Source organism: Dermacentor variabilis, chromosome 11 (assembly GCF_050947875.1).
Source record: "Dermacentor variabilis isolate Ectoservices chromosome 11, ASM5094787v1, whole genome shotgun sequence".
Classification (NCBI taxonomy): domain Eukaryota; kingdom Metazoa; phylum Arthropoda; class Arachnida; order Ixodida; family Ixodidae; genus Dermacentor; species Dermacentor variabilis.
In genome coordinates, this window is record NC_134578.1 from 127,460,426 (window position 1) to 127,472,925 (window position 12,500).

Genomic DNA, 12,500 nt, shown 5'->3' on the forward strand with positions numbered 1-12,500 from the left:
TCCGAAATTTTCACATCCGCCATTGGGAATATAATTAGTATCCGTTGTAGAAAAAAAGAAAAAGGAATCAGATTTCAAGTGATCATTGAAAGTGGCCGCGTTTTTTCGGGGCGTGTCCTGATGAAATAATTTCACTTCAGTTCGTTGGTTCAATTGCATTTGTTGGCTCCTTGCAGCATGTTTAGATTTCATCTTTTTCAGTATTCTTAGTACTCTCATTGTAGCCTGCACATTTTTCGGTTGTTTTGAGGTATCCATTCCTGAATGATGTTTTTCTTTTCCTTAAAGCTAGCCGTAGAACAAGCGCTTTCTATCTAATCATTACAATAAGAATCCAGCATCATCGGCGCGATTAAAGTTCGGGAACTGGCGATTTTTAATGCCGCGATCACGAAGGTTAACAGCATGTTCATACAAGGGGTGACGTGACGCAAGGCGTGATTTTTCAGCATACCAGTCACGATATCTAATCGAATCTAAGATTGAAATGGCGTTCTTAATTAGTTTGGTTCCAGATAGAACAAACAGAAATAAAAAAAGGTTGTCTTTGATTGCCATTCAAATCTTAAGACCGCGTGTAGAAAGTGTTCCGGCTTACATTCGGCAAATCAAAATGAACGGCTAAAATTAGTCTATCCCATTAGGTTTCATGCGGGAGATCACGCGAAAGGCAGCCATTCTTCTTTACATGGTTTCTCTCTTTTGCGCTGTCATTTGCGCATGCAAATTTCTTCGTACGGGAATTTTATGAAGCGAAGGCAGCTACAGACCGTTTTCATTGTTTCGTTCATGTTCGTAGGCGCAAATTTTCAAACCTAGTGCTTGGAGGAACATTTCCGCTGCTCTAGAAGGGCATGACAGTGCCCGCTCTTTCATTTCTCCAATCGCTCGCAAACACATTGCATTGCCAGTCTACAGCGGCAATACAAAGCGACGTTTCACCATGCACGTCGAAGTTGATTACCAGTACCGCGCCAGCGTCGACTGGCCGCCGAAGCGACGAGCTCAGCAGCGCATGCGCAAGGGCCGACACCACCCCAACCGAGCTTCCCTGCTTATCGGAGAGAGCAGGTGCGCGTGAACACGGGCGCGCCTGAGTATCTGAGTTTAAAAAAAAAAAGAACTGTGCCCGAGGCAGTGACAAAGACAAGTGGTCGCGGTCGCTCTGAATCTTATCGTATTATAGAAAAGGCGGGTTGGCGGCGCTTCCTCGAGGGTCAAAACGTACAATCGTCGAACTAGCGCTCCCGGCGTCAAGTGGAGTGCATCCTTCTTCTTGTAACGGTTTGCAATTGACCGCTTGAATGTGCCGACCACGCGTCACGGGTCGCGTATAGAGCCAACCGTTGGCAAGAACGCGTCTAGCGTAGCAGCAGAACCGATCGCGGTTGCGATAACCCATCGCTGCGTAGCGAAAGAAAAAAAAAACGAACGCACCCACACGCAGTTTGTAGCAATAACCGCACAAACCAATGTGGTTTTAAATGTAGCTTCGCAGGTCACAGTAGAAGGGCACTGAAACTTTCTCATAACGCACACTGCTGTAGTCCACAAAGAACAAAGCGCACAAAACAGATCTGATACAGCCGCACTGCATTATTTCGTGTTTTCACTATATCATAACTTTCGTGTGCATGCCACGCAGGCCAGGAGTAAAAGGCAAGAAAAAAAATGATACGCGATCCTAAGCTTTGACTTGGCTGCTGTGGCATTTATGTTCTCTAGGCGAACGCAACGCGCCAGCCTCGACTGGCCGCCGAAGCGACGAGCTCAGCAGCGCATGCGCAAGGGCCCACACCACCCCAACCGAGCTTCCCTGCTTATCGGAGAGAGCAAGTGCGCGTGAACACGGGCGCGTCTGAGTATCTGAGCTTACAAAAAAAAAAAAAACTGTGCCCGAGGCAATGACAAAGGCAAGTGGTCGCGGTCGCTCTGAATCTTATCGTATTATAGAAAAGGCGGGTTGGTGGCGCTTCCTCGAGGGTCAAAACGTACAATCGTCCAACTAGCGCTCCCGGTGTCAAGTGGAGTGCATCCTTCTTCTTGGAACGGTTTGCAATTGACTGCTTGAATGTGCCGACCACGCGACACGCGTCGCGTATAGAGCCAACCGTTGGCAAGAACGCGTCTAGCGTAGCAGCAGAACCGATCGCGGTTGCGATAACCCATCGCTGCGTAGCGAAAGAAAAAAAAAAACGAACGCACCCACACGCAGTTTGTAGCAATAACCGCGCAAACCAATGTGGTTTTAAATGTAGCTTCGCAGGTCACAGTAGAAGGGCACTGAAACTTTCTCATAACGCACACCGCTGTAGTCCACAAAGAACAAAACGCACAAAATAGATCTGATCTGCATTATTTCGTGTTTTCACTATATCATAACTTTCGTGTGCATGTCACGCAGGCCAAGGAGTAAAAGGCAAGAAAAAAAAGATGATACGCGATCCTAAGCTTTGACTTGGCTGCTGTGGCATTTATGTTCTCTAGGCGAACGCAATGCACAAACTGAACTCGAATTTCCGATAATGGAAGTTCGTATTTGGCGACAAGGTTGTATTTTTGACTAATATTTGCGTTTTTCGCCCGTGCATGCGCTTCACTGCGCTACTCTTTGCCCCTTCAACGCGGCTTCACTGCAATGCGGGAGTGTTCTGCGTTAAGCCGAACCAACAGGCAAAATCGCGCCTAGCACATAGAGTTCCCCCCCCCCCAAAAAAAAAAAGCGGAAAAGAAAAGTAGCCTTATTTAAACGAGAAAGATGCCACGAGTGCCCCAACGGAAAGCTTTAAGGGTTACCGAAGGGTAACTGAGGGCGACGCAACGAGCTTTGGCAAGAAGGACGATGGGTGTAGCGTCACGAGAGATAGGAATAGAGCAGATTGAGGGGCGAGCGAACAAACGCGAGTTAATGACACCTTAGTTTAAACCATGAAAAAAAGAAATGGGCATGCAATGGGGGGGGGGGGAAGATGGTCATTGAGGGTTACGGACTCAATTCCAAGAGAAGGGAAGCGTAGCAGGGGGTGGCAGAAAGTTGGGAGGGCAGATTAGATTAGGAAATGTGCAGGGACTACATGGCGACAATTAGCACGTGACCGGGGTACTTGGATACTTATGGGAGAGGCCTTTGCCCTGCACTGGGCGTAACCAGGAGGAGGAGGATGAAAAGGTAGCAACAGGTCTTCATAACATACAGGTTGGAAAGCTGGAGCACCTTTGAACCCTTGAATATATTTCGCAAGGCTTGGCCACACGACAAGCTTGTTTTCGAGGCGTTCGCTCCCACTGCTGCGAAAATGTGCACACAACGGCTGCACAGTAGTTGCCAGAAAGCGGGCACTCTATTTTTCTTTCATAGGGAATCTTTCTTCCACTAGGGCAGCGGATTTTGGCAGGGCGAGCTTGCGTTGGCGCTGTGGTTTACGGATCCAAGCAATAGTGAACACAAAAATCCAGTGTTGGCTTTGAGCGGGATTCACATTGGTTGCCGAACCCACGGCTAATCATACACCCCCCCCCCTCCCCGTCCTATAGTGGCTCATTACAGCAGACAGAAACATCGGATAAATAACAATCCTATTTCTTAGACATATAATTTGCCGATTCTCCCTCCTGGTTCTTTCTTTTGCTGTCATTTATTTTTCTCGAAGGCCGTAATAAGAAATTTGCTGGTGCGGCTGTCCCATTTGCGCGGCAAGAAGTGCGACGCTACACACAGGTGGAGTGGCCGTTTAATTACTCTCGTGGTCCGCGAACCGGCGTCGTTGCGTATGGTATAGGAATGGTGCGTGTGAAGTCAGTGCTCGCTTCGAGCTTGTGTTCTTCATTTTGATTGAATGAAGTCTCACCGAAGTGAGCGGGGGCCGATCCCGGAGGTAGTGCAATACCGGGCCGACCTGCGGCGGAGGTGAAGCAGGCTTCAAGCACTCCGCCAACTTCCAAAAATAGGTTTAATATCGTGGGTCCACATAGAACCCGTATCAGATATTAAGCTGATAAGAACAGAGTTTTTTATTATGCTAGTTACACATCACATCATAAATATTTGTTACGAAACCAAGGAAAAAACGGATAAAAGGTGTGTAGTCTAAAACCGGCAAACAAATGACTAAAAAAACTAGTTAGTGGTGTTAGTAATAAAAGGCTAAAACTGTAAAGGTGTAAAACAGCAAAAATCGCTTCTCTAAAAACATAAGATCATCTAAGAGGTGCCGACATGGGCTCTAAAAATCTTTGTAGAGGCGCTGATAGTATCGCTGATGCACAGGCGTTTGAGTGTCCGTAGGTATGACCTACTGCACAGCCTGCGCATCACGCGATCGTTCCCCTGATCCCAGGTGCCAAGGCAGCCGACGACCACCGCGTCCACCGTCACGCGTCCCATTTGCGCGGCATGAAGTGCGACGCTACACACAGGTGGAGTGGCCGTTTAATTACTCTCGTGGTCCGCGAACCGGCGTCGTTGCGTATGGTATAGGAATGGTGCGTGTGAATTCAGTGCTCGCTTCGAGCTTGTGTTCTTCATTTTGATTGAATGAAGTCTCACCGAAGTGAGCGGGGGCCGATCCCGGAGGTAGTGCAATACCGGGCCGACCTGCGGCGGAGGTGAAGCAGGCTTCAAGCACTCCGCCAACTTCCAAAAATAGGTTTAATATCGTGGGTCCACATAGAACCCGTATCAGATATTAAGCTGATAAGAACAGATACTACACTTTGATCTTAGCCAAAAGGCCGAGAAGCGATGTCCTTCACTTCACTCCATTGTACTACTGCCTTGTGGGCGCCCTGCCGACATTGGTAACCTCAGCAACAGCGTGGGCAATTTTCTAAATTTCAGCCTGTCTAGAGACTCTATGCTCTCTATCTGAGGAATAAACTCGCGACGCCTCAGTCTTTCGCTGTTAACGAAACGCTGTCGCGTAGAAACGAGACCCGAGTGCAAGCTTGTTTGTAAGGCCAAACCAACGACGGCAACCTCGTAGAAAACGGAGCAGGCGAGCGGAAAACACGCGCAAGGGGAATGCTTACTTCCGTCTGAATGCGGCCGCTCGAGGTGACTTTCTTTGAGGCCTTCGTTTCAAGCCCGTGCGCAAGTGTAATATAGCACGCGCATTTCCTTCATTTCTTTTTATTTACCGCAAGGCCCACTGAAAATTTTGATACGGCACAGGCCGGGACGGATCGCAACGTGTAGAATCGACCGGCAGAATTAGGTAGCGTGCCCCATGTACGAAGACGAGCAACATAGAAGTGAATGAAAAAAAAAAATAAATATAGAAAAGACTGCGCACTCCTTCCAACCGGAAACAGAGGGGGGAGAAGAATCGCCATGTGAAGCACAGGTATTGTATGTTAAAAAAAGTGCTACCTCATAATCTTTACCACTATCCCGCGCGCGTGTGTTTGTATATGTATATATACACACATACATATATATATATATATATATATATATATATATATATATATACACACACACACACACATGCTAGCATAGCTTAAACGCAGCTTTGAAGCTCAGCCTTACACAAGAAGAAAGCACCACCCCTTTCGCAATCCCCATTTGAACCATTTAAGTGAGAAACGTGAGTACAGCCAGGTCGTTCGAAACTGGCGCGAAAACGCATTGGCGCCATCTGTGTACGGAACTAGGAAAACCTACGGACTTCGCCATACAGAAAGAACGGTAGATGGCGCGAGCGAACTAGAGCCAGTGAGTAATGGCAGAAACGTCTTGGGAAGAGAGAAAAAAAAAAACACGCAAAGGTTGTTGGCTTGTGGCAGCATTCTATTTTACAGCGAGTAAAGAGCATAGCAGCTTCTAAAGGAGCAGCTAAAAAAAGAAGAACGTGAGAGAGGGAGACAAACAGGCGTGTTTCCTTAGAATGCAGAGCATGCAGCACACACAATCAAGTGCCAAAGAGACCGGGAAAGCAGATGGCGCGAAGGCGTATGTCGTCAAAGCTTGAAAGCAATTTATAAACTACAAGGCGCGCCGAAGTCAACCTACTCTCATCAGGTTGCTCCCGCCTCCGATTGCATTTAAATTAAAATTACAGTCGCCTCAAAGGCAGAGAGAGAGAGAGAGAGAAAATAAATACACTCGCTTCGTGCAGCTGCACACGTTCAAATTTTACAGCAAGAGCACTCCCGAAAGCGCAAAGCCCGCTGCTGCCTGGCCGGAATGCGCTCGCTTCAGGAAATCGCCGTGCTTGCCTTGGCAACCAAGAGGTGTCGCTTGGCACACTGCTGCATTGTAGCACACCGGGAACCGTGCAGACGTCGGCGATCGCCTCGACATCGCTGCGAGCGCTCGAAGAGACAAAGTCCGAAACGACGTCAGCCGGGGCGGCGGGAGCTCGATACCCTTCACGAAACTTCTGCGTGTACACCGCCGAACGGCCACGACGGAATCGCTGGCATCCTGCTCGCAGCTGCATTGTGTCGCGCCGGGGATCGTGGAAACACCACGCAGACGTCGGCGTCGGCCCCGACATGGCTTCGAGCGCTCCAAGAGACTAAGTCCGAAACGACGTCAGCCGGGGCGTCGAGCACGCCGCCCGCGCTGGTCGCACTCGTGCTCGGAAATGGCGAAGGGGACCGCGCTAGCGTGCCTTGAATCGGTGAGCGGCGGTACCGCGGCGATCGCGAGAGCTCGTATCAGCCGCGCCAAAGCGAAATATTGGCGCTCGGCTCGGCGCAGTACGCCGCCTCGTCGCACGAGTACGGCCCCATGGAGGTCTGGCCACTTATCGCTGCTATTATAAGGGGAGAACCGGGCCGGCGTAGTCGTCGGCGCCGCGACGTTGGCGCGCGCTCTCGAAGAGACAAAGTCCGAAACGACGTCAGCCGGGGCGGCGGGAGCTCGATACCCGTCACGAAACTTCTGCGTGTACACCGCCGCACGGCCACGACGGAATCGCTGGCATCCCGCTCGCAGCTGCATTGTGTCGCGCTGGGAATCGTGGAAACACCACGCAGACGTCGGCGTCAGCCCCGACATGGCTTCGAGCGCTCCAAGAGACAAAGTCCGAAACGACGTCAGCCGGGGCGTCGAGCACGCCGCCCGCGCTGGTCGCACTCGTGCTCGGAAATGGCGAAGGGGACCGCGCTAGCGTGCCTTGAATTGGTGGGCGGCGGTACCGCGGCGATCGCGAGAGCTCGTATCAGCCGCGCCAAAGCGAAATATTGGCGCTCGGCTCGGCGCAGTACGCCGCCTCGTCGCACGAGTACGGCCCCATGGAGGTCTGGCAACTTATCGCTGCTATTATAAGGGGCCATACGGTCCCGGCTGACGTTGTACCGCAGTGCGATTTTCGGCTTGCGCGTCTTCGTAGCTGTTTCCGCGCACTGCTGCGGAGTCGAGAATCGTGCCCAGGCACGGCTACGCGAGCGCTCGAAGCGACCGAAGTCCGAAACGACGTCAGCCGGGGCGGCGGGAGCTCGATACCCTTCACGAAACTTCTGCGTGTACACCGCCGCACGGCCACGACGGAATCGCTGGCATCCCGCTCGCAGCTGCATTGTGTCGCGCCGGGAATCGTGGAAACACCACGCAGACGTCGGCGTCAGCCCCGACATGGCTTCGAGCGCTCCAAGAGACAAAGTCCGAAACGACGTCAGCCGGGGCGTCGAGCACGCCGCCCGCGCTGGTCGCACTCGTGCTCGGAAATGGCGAAGGGGACCGCGCTAGCGTGCCTTGAAACGGTGAGCGGCGGTACCGCGGCGATCGCGAGAGCTCGTATCAGCCGCGCCAAAGCGAAATATTGGCGCTCGGCTCGGCGCAGTACGGCGCCTCGTCGCACGAGTACGGCCCCATGGAGGTCTGGCAACTTATCGCTGCTATTATGAGGGGCCATACGGTCCCGGCTGACGTTGTACCGCAGTGCGATTTTGGGCTTGCGCGTCTTCGTAGCTGCTTCCGCGCACTGCTGCGGAGTCGAGAATCGTGCCCAGGCACGGCTACGCGAGCGCTCGAAGCGACAGAAGTCCGAAACGACGTCAGCCGTGGCGGCGGGAGCTCGACGCCTTTCACGAAACTTTGGCGTACAAGCCGCCGCACGGCCACTACTTAGTCGGCGTCACCGTGCAGAGGGCTGCACTATAGCTCGCCGGGAACTGGGGGAGAACCTGGCGGGCGTCGTCGTCGGCCCCGCGACGTTGGCGCGAGCGCTCGAAGAGACAAAGTCCGAAACGACGTCAGCCGGGGCGGCGGGAGCTCGATACCCTTCGCGACACTTCTGCGTGTACACCGCCGCACGGCCGCGACGGAATCGCTGGCATCCTGCTCGCAGCTGCATTGTGTCGCACCGGGAATCGTGTAAACACCACGCAGACGTCGGCGTCGGCCCCGGCATGGCTTCGAGCGCTCGAAGAGACAAAGTCCGAAACGACGTCAGCCGGGGCGTCGAGCACGCCGCCCGCGCTGGTCGCACTCGTGCTCGGAAATGGCGAAGCGGACCGCGCTAGCGTGCCTTGAATCGGTGAGCGGCGGTACCGCGGCGATCGCGAGAGCTCGTATCAGCCGCGCCAAAGCGAAATATTGGCGCTCGGCTCGGCACAGTACGCCGCCTCGTCGCACGAGTACGGCCCCATGGAGGTCTGGCCACTTATCGCTGCTACTATAAGGGGCCATACGGTCCCGGCTGACATTGTACCGCAGTGCGATTTTCGGCTTGCGCGTCTTCGTAGTTGTTTCCGCGCACTGCTGCGGAGTCGAGAATCGTGCCCAGGCACGGCTACGCGAGCGCTCGAAGCGACAGAAGTCCGAAACCACGTGAGCCGGGCCGGCGGGAGCTCGACGCCTTTCACGCAACTTTGGCGTACAAGCCGCTGCACGGCCACTACTCAGTCGGCGCCGCCGTGCAGAGGGCTGCACTATAACACGCCGGGAACCGGGAGAACCGGCCGGGCGTCGTCGTCGGCCCCGCGACGTTGGCGCGAGCGCTCGAAGAGACACAGTCCCAAACGATGTCAGCCGGGGCGTCGAGCACGCCGCCCGCGCTGGTCGCACTCGTGCTCGGAAATGGCGAAGGGGCCGGGCTAGCTTTCCTCGAATCGATCGGCCGGGGGCCGCCCCGTAGGGGGACCGAAAGGCGATCGTTCAGGAAACGGCACTGGCCATTCGCGAGAAATTGCCGTTCGCGCATTCGATGGACGCGCTGCAGTTTCACGACTTCGGCATGGTGCCGCCGACGTAAGCTTTCAATCTTGCTCGCGGCGTTACGAGGCGGCACGATTTCCGCCAAACGCTCGTCGAAAGTGCCACGAGTACGGCCCCATGGAGGTTTGGGTACTTATCGCTGCTATTATATGGGGGTCCCAGAGAGCAGTCGCCCCCAAAGCGACCTGGGTGTTTGATGTGCGGCGGGCTTCGTGCCCGTCAAGCGTGTCCCCGGTATCGCTCCCGTGGATCCCACAGCTGACGTCTGCAGCCTCATCCGCTTGATGCGTTAGGGGCTGGTTGTCGGACGACGCTTTTTCCACGATATCGAGGTGTGTTCCCCATCGTCCTCGGACGAGTCAAATACGAAAGCGCCGAAGGCGCGGGCGTGACCCGTCGCCTGGCGGCTTTGCCGTCTCGGCTACGTTGCAAGTGTCGGTCGGTCCACCAGTGCTGCGGGCTCAAGAGAAACCGCAAGCCGCGATCGAGTTGACACAACCAGTCTATCGAGAATGTTGCGTGCTTCTTGCCGCGTGGCGATACCCGGCCCTGCGGGGAGGGCGCCGTAGCGAGCTCGAACGCCGTCGTCTCGGACTGCAAAGTGCTACACTTTGCGAGAACGAAGCGTGTTGGGGCGCCTGAAGGTGGCCTCGGCATCGCAAAAACGGCGTCCGGCCTGCTTGAAAGGCTGGACGCGCAGTTGAACGATTACCTGGTTGATCCTGCCAGTAATCATATGCTTGTCTCAAAGATTAAGCCATGCATGTCTAAGTACATGCCGAAATAAGGCGAAACCGCGAATGGCTCATTAAATCAGTTATGGTTCCTTAGATCGTTTCTTCCTACTTGGATAACTGTGGTTAATTCTAGAGCTAATACATGCAGTGAGCCTGAAGCCCTTTGGGCGACGGGTGCTTTTATTAGACCAAGATCGATCGGGTTTCGGCCCGTATTGTGTGGTGACTCTGGATAACTTTGTGCTGATCGCATGGCCACGAGCCGGCGACGTTTCTTTCAAGTGTCTGCCTTATCAACTTTCGATGGTAGGTTACTTGCTTACCATGGTTGTTACGGGTAACGGAGAATCAGGGTTCGATTCCGGAGAGGGAGCCTGAGAAACGGCTACCACATCCAAGGAAGGCAGCAGGCGCGCAAATTACCCACTCCCGGCACGGGGAGGTAGTGACGAAAAATAACAATACGGGACTCTTTTGAGGCCCCGTAATTGAAATGAGTACACTCTAAATCCTTTAACGAGGATCAATTGGAGGGCAAGTCTGGTGCCAGCAGCCGCGGTAATTCCAGCTCCAATAGCGTATACTAAAGCTGCTGCGGTTAAAAAGCTCGTAGTTGGATCTCAGTTCCAGACGAGTAGTGCATCTACCCGATGCGACGGCTCGGACTGAACATCATGCCGGTCCTTTCTTGGTGCACTTCATTGTGTGCCTCGAGAAGGCCGGTGCTTTTACTTTGAAAAAATTAGAGTGCTCAACGCAGGCGAGTCGCCTGAATAAACTTGCATGGAATAATAGAACAAGACCTCGTTTCTGTTCTGTTGGTTTTTGGAATACGAGGTAATGATTAAGAGGGACAGACGGGGGCATTCGTATTGCGGCGCTAGAGGTGAAATTCTTGGACCGTCGCAAGACGAACTACTGCGAAAGCATTTGCCAAGAATGTTTTCTTTGATCAAGAACGAAAGTCAGAGGTTCGAAGGCGATCAGATACCGCCCTAGTTCTGACCATAAACGATGCCAACCAGCGATCCGCCTGAGTTACTCAAATGACTCGGCGGGCAGCTTCCGGGAAACCAAAGTGTTTGGGTTCCGGGGGAAGTATGGTTGCAAAGCTGAAACTTAAAGGAATTGACGGAAGGGCACCACCAGGAGTGGAGCCTGCGGCTTAATTTGACTCAACACGGGAAAACTTACCCGGCCCGGACACTGGGAGGATTGACAGATTGAGAGCTCTTTCTTGATTCGGTGGATGGTGGTGCATGGCCGTTCTTAGTTGGTGGAGCGATTTGTCTGGTTAATTCCGATAACGAACGAGACTCTAGCCTATTAAATAGGTGCGGGGTTCCCAGCACCTTACAACCTTCTTAGAGGGACAAGCGGCTCCTAGCCGCACGAAACAGAGCAATAACAGGTCTGTGATGCCCTTAGATGTCCGGGGCCGCACGCGCGCTACACTGAAGGAAGCAGCGTGTCTTTATCCCTGTCTGAAAAGACTGGGTAACCCGTGGAACTTCTTTCGTGATTGGGATAGGGGCTTGCAATTGTTCCCCTTGAACGAGGAATTCCCAGTAAGCGCGAGTCATAAGCTCGCGTTGATTACGTCCCTGCCCTTTGTACACACCGCCCGTCGCTACTACCGATTGAATGATTTAGTGAGGTCTTCGGACCGATGTCCGGCGCGGCCTTTCGGTTGCGCCGGTCTGTTGGAAAGATGACCAAACTTGATCATTTAGAGGAAGTAAAAGTCGTAACAAGGTTTCCGTAGGTGAACCTGCGGAAGGATCATTACCGGATTGTGAAGGGTGACGAGCGCCATTGTTTCAACCCCGTGTGGGTGAAGCAGCTCGCTGCGCCCGACGCTTTCCGCCGCTGGCCCCGCTTGGACGCGGGGACGGCTATACCCGAACATGCCGGGGACTGCCTGAATTTTGAGGGGCGCCCCGTGCGAAATTTGTTGCGCCCAGTGGACGCAGGCTGCAACCTTGGACGGTTGGCTTGGCCGCGCCCGCGGGTAGAAACGGCGTAACGCACAATGGGTGGGCTTTCTGTCCGCCTCGGCGCTCTTGCGCGGAAGGGGAGTAAGACGACCCGACCTGCTGCTTTGCCCAGTACGAGGGGAACGGCGAAGCGTGCGGTCGGTCAAGGAACTGACGGTCGAGAGCAGCTGCCGCTTAGTACACACGGAACCGTGGTGCGAGCGCTCTCCCGTCCTCCGCGGCAAACGCTGCCGAGTCTGAAAAGGCTGGCGGCTGCCGGTCGCTTCCTGCGGCGAGTATGGAGTAACGACCCGACTTTGTTGCTGCCCAAGTACTAAAGGAACGGTGTGGCGCTCGGTCGGTCATGGAAGTGGCGGTATGAGGGTGCGGCTGCCAAGTACGGAAGGAACCGTGGCCTAAAGCGCTCTCCCGTCCTCCGCGGCAAATGCTGCCGAGCCCGACAGGGCCGGCGGCTGCCGGTCGGCTCCTGCTCGTGACGCGCGAGGTGTCCGAGATCGCGGTTCAATGCGACGACGTCTGCAGGCTATTTGCCCGCCGCCGAGGGAAAGGCGGCGTTGCTGCGAAGTACCGAAGGAAACGCGGCTTTGCTACGTCGGAAGCGTT

The 12,500-nt window shown here is 54.0% G+C and overlaps 3 non-coding genes across 3 annotated transcripts; 1 reads left to right on the top strand and 2 right to left on the bottom strand.

The window, feature by feature from the left end:
- Positions 1-3,853: 3,853 nt before the first annotated feature.
- On the bottom strand, positions 3,854-4,045 carry LOC142565046 (U2 spliceosomal RNA). The gene has a single exon (XR_012824768.1). It is a non-coding gene; the product is annotated as a U2 spliceosomal RNA (small nuclear RNA).
- A 506-nt stretch (positions 4,046-4,551) lies between these two features.
- Positions 4,552-4,743, bottom strand: LOC142565212 (U2 spliceosomal RNA). The gene has a single exon (XR_012824874.1). It is a non-coding gene; the product is annotated as a U2 spliceosomal RNA (small nuclear RNA).
- Positions 4,744-9,872: 5,129 nt separating this feature from the next.
- On the top strand, positions 9,873-11,688 carry LOC142565148 (small subunit ribosomal RNA). Its single transcript, XR_012824831.1, has one exon. It is a non-coding gene; the product is annotated as a small subunit ribosomal RNA (ribosomal RNA).
- The last annotated feature ends 812 nt before the right edge of the window (positions 11,689-12,500 follow it).